Source organism: Frankliniella occidentalis, unplaced genomic scaffold (assembly GCF_000697945.3).
Source record: "Frankliniella occidentalis isolate FOCC.00 unplaced genomic scaffold, Focc_3.1 Scaffold183, whole genome shotgun sequence".
NCBI classification, from domain to species: domain Eukaryota; kingdom Metazoa; phylum Arthropoda; class Insecta; order Thysanoptera; family Thripidae; genus Frankliniella; species Frankliniella occidentalis.
Genome location: NW_026267309.1, coordinates 233,636 through 237,287, shown reverse-complemented (window position 1 = coordinate 237,287; position 3,652 = coordinate 233,636).

Here is a 3,652-nt window from a genome sequence, read left to right as displayed (position 1 = left end):
CGCCCGGCATCGGTCGACGCCAGCGCCACTGGCGGCTCTTCTGGAACTACGAATGTGCCGTCTTTCCGTGGCCGCCTCAGATAGCTCAGTGCCGACACCGTATTAACTACATCGTGGTTACGGACATCGGTTGTTCGTAAGAAACTAACACTGTTAGTTTAGGAAGTTGACGGGCCTGAGGCCCGTATCTTTGTTTGCTTGTTTGTTTGTCTGTCGGTACGCACGATAACTCGAAAACGGTGTTTATTGTAACTTAGTATTAGTATCATAAAAACGAAGAACTGTATTGATTTTGAGCCCTCTGCCTAAAAAATAGACGAGTAGATAAAAAAGCCAAATACATTTTTAAAAAAATTCACACGTCAAAGTAGAACCCTGTGCACCACAATTTTGTCCGTTTAGCTGTATCTCTAACCGTTGGCGTCTTCCACACGAAAATGACCCCAAAACATTCTACTGTTTACTCTCAGATATTCGCTGAGCGAAGCTCAGTCCAAGTCGCTAAGGGATCAGGCGATGTCTGCGTCGTGAGTCTGTCTCTCTGTGCCCTGCGGCTCACTTTTTATGAAAAACGGCAACGCTTGTCGCGTAAAGCAAGTTTGCTTCGACATCTATAATTTAAGAGGCGTTCAACCTCCCCTTTTGGTAAGTGTCGGGATGATTTGAAATATTACGTATTTCTTTTTTCATAGAGAGCTTCAGATGTTGATGTTTCAGTGGTAGCAACACTGACAAGAGAGGGAGAAAAGAGCGTGAACACGCGAACGGCCTCGCCCACTTCAAGCTTATGAAACTCTCTCACAAGTGACTTAAACGTCAGATTGTCAAACCGAGAGTAATATTTTTAGTTTTAGAGTTGAACTACTGGACCTACAAAGTTTCGCGAGTGTCCAGTGAGAAGAAACGGAAGTGATACTTCAAGTGGTTGACGTGTTTACGTACGTAACTTGGAACGGGGGGGAGGGGGGTAGTGGTTCGGGAGAAATCTGCAAAGGTTAGTATTGTTTCTGGTTCATCTTCACAAAAGAAAACAAAATGTTTTATGCTCCAAGACGATCGGAACCGAAATGGCAGAGTTATTGGCCGCCACATTGACAATTTGGTCGTCTTTGCACACATTTACCCCTTTGGATGCTAATAACATTGTCATTTCAACTCTGATCGGCTTTGAGCATAAGACTTTTCCTTTTTCATTTTGAGAAGGGAATCCAAATCTTGTATTACACTTGTTATTCTTCTAAAGCGTCTCCAACTTCTCAAAAAATCCAAATTTTCAATTTAATCATATGAACATAATGTAATGGTGTTTACTTGTAGAATGATTGGAAGTCACGTGATCTTTTAATAGGTCATCTCAAAACGACTATTGAACACAACTTATTTTCACAATAGCCATCATGGACTTGCAAGGGACCGAACGGAACAATGTTATGTCGCATACCCAGATAGGATAGCCCCATCGAAATCAGAATGAGGAATATCATTGGCCTTAATTGACTATCTTTGTCTGGAGTTAGATTATGTTTTATAACATCCATTGAAATGGTGACAGCATTGGCATTAAGGGGGCAGCCTAGTGTAGCAGCCCCAAAAATACGTGTTTTTCGCGGTTTTTTAAAAATAAAATGAAAGCAAATGGGGGGAAACTAACAAGGGAACCCCGCCAAGTGTAAATTCCCGATTTTCATTCTACTTTGGGAAATTGTTGGTCTAAATATGTCATCGAAGGACACATCAAAGATTTTTGCTTAAATTCATATTTAGGGGTCATTTTGGGTATTTGTTCAAAAAGCTGCTTTTTCAATTATTTTTTATAACTTTCAAGAATGCTTCCTAAGGGGTAACTCGTCAAATTGCGGCCCTTTGGGCGAAAATTTCGTCCGTTTTGCTCTATCTGAAGCCGTTTAGGCGCTACCGCCACGTTTACGAGGGGAAATGTGCGGGAATCACTGGGGCTTAAGAGCAGCGGTTGTAAAAAGCAGTCCCACAAAAAATATTATAAAACAAAAATTAAAGAGCTTACATTTTTCCTCAACTTTTGTTTTATAACATTTTTTGTGGGACGGCTTTTTACAACCGCTGCTCTTAAGCCCCAGTGATTCCCATACATTTCCCCTCGTAAATGTGGCGGTAGCGCCTAAACGGTTTCAGATAGAGCATAAACGGACGAAATTTTCGCCCAAAGGGCCGCAATTTGACGAGTTACCCCTTAGGAAGCATTCTTGAAAGTTATAAAAAATAATTGAAAAAGCAGCTTTTTGAACAAATACCCAAAATGACCCCTAATTATGAATTTAAGCAAAAATCTTTGATGTGTCCTTCGATGACATATTTAGACCAACAATTTCCCAAAGTAGAATGAAAATCGGGAATTTACACTTGGCGGGGTTCCCTTGTAAGTTGAAGAGGTAACAGTACGTAACTTTCGGTGTCCAAAACTGCCAAGAAGTTGCCCGAACTCCCACGCATGCCGGAGAAACGGCCCACCAAAAAACATGTGTCGCGAGTGTCGTTGTCGCACTGCGTACACGATATCTGCCGAACGAATGGTCCGATCGAGCTCACATTTTTAGCCCGCCCTTCTGCTTTTAAAAAGCATTAAAGCGGGCTTATGCAACCGCTCTCGTGTCTGTCTGTCCGTCCGTCCGTCCGTCGTCCGTGTAAGAGGAAGGAGATGAGCTAGAGGTCTACAAATTTCAGGGTATCTTAGGGGTCACTTCTGGACAACGAAACGCTTGGTGCAAATCCTGGCAACCACCCCTAAGGGGGTGAAAGGGGGTAACAAAGAGATAGGGGTTGGTCCAAAAAGTAGAAAATCAAATATTTTTTTATAGTCTCCTAAGGGGTAACTCGTGAAAGTAGAGCCCTTTGGGCGAAAATTTTGCCCGTTTGACGCTATCTTGCACCGTTTGGGCGCTAGAGTGCTTTTTCTGACGAAAATACGGCGAAAATGACCACGTTGCACATAAAGACGTACAAGGAGGCGTCCAATCGAAAAATGTCCGAGGAAGTACCCCCCCAAAATAACACGTTCTGAATCCTTCGGCCCGACCATCGCCGCCGGCTGGCCAAGCAGGCCCGGCCCCTGCCGAACGGAGTTGCCGGCGCAGCGAAGTGGAGCTGGCAACTCCGTTTGGCGGAAGGGCGGGCCTGCTTGTTTGTGTGAGCTCTCAGATAGTGCGGCTATCGCATGAACCTCCAGTTTTGAGCTCGGGCAACTAGAACCTTATCAAGAAAATTCGTAAAGTTGAAATTTTACCCTAAGTTTAGAAACTAAGTGTTTCAAAACAAACAAGCAGGCCCGCCCTTCCGCCAAACGGAGTTGCCAGCTCCGCTTCGCTGCGCCGGCAACTCCGTTCGGCAGGGGCCGGGCCTGCTTGGCCTGCCGGCGGCGATGGTCGGGCCTTCGGCCCGACCATTTCAGTCTCGCGATTTACTGAAGTGCATCATCAAATAAATAATGTGACCGGTTAATCACTTTGCATATTTGAGTAAACTAAAGCGTTCGGCTGGGGGCCTGCGGCGGCCTGCGGCCCTAGAGATTTGCTCCTTGGAAATGACAAAAGACTGTAACGGGGCAACACCGTGACTACACCCCACCCTTCTGCTTTGCTTAAAAATTAAAAAAAAAATTAACCCGCGCAGTTTTTAG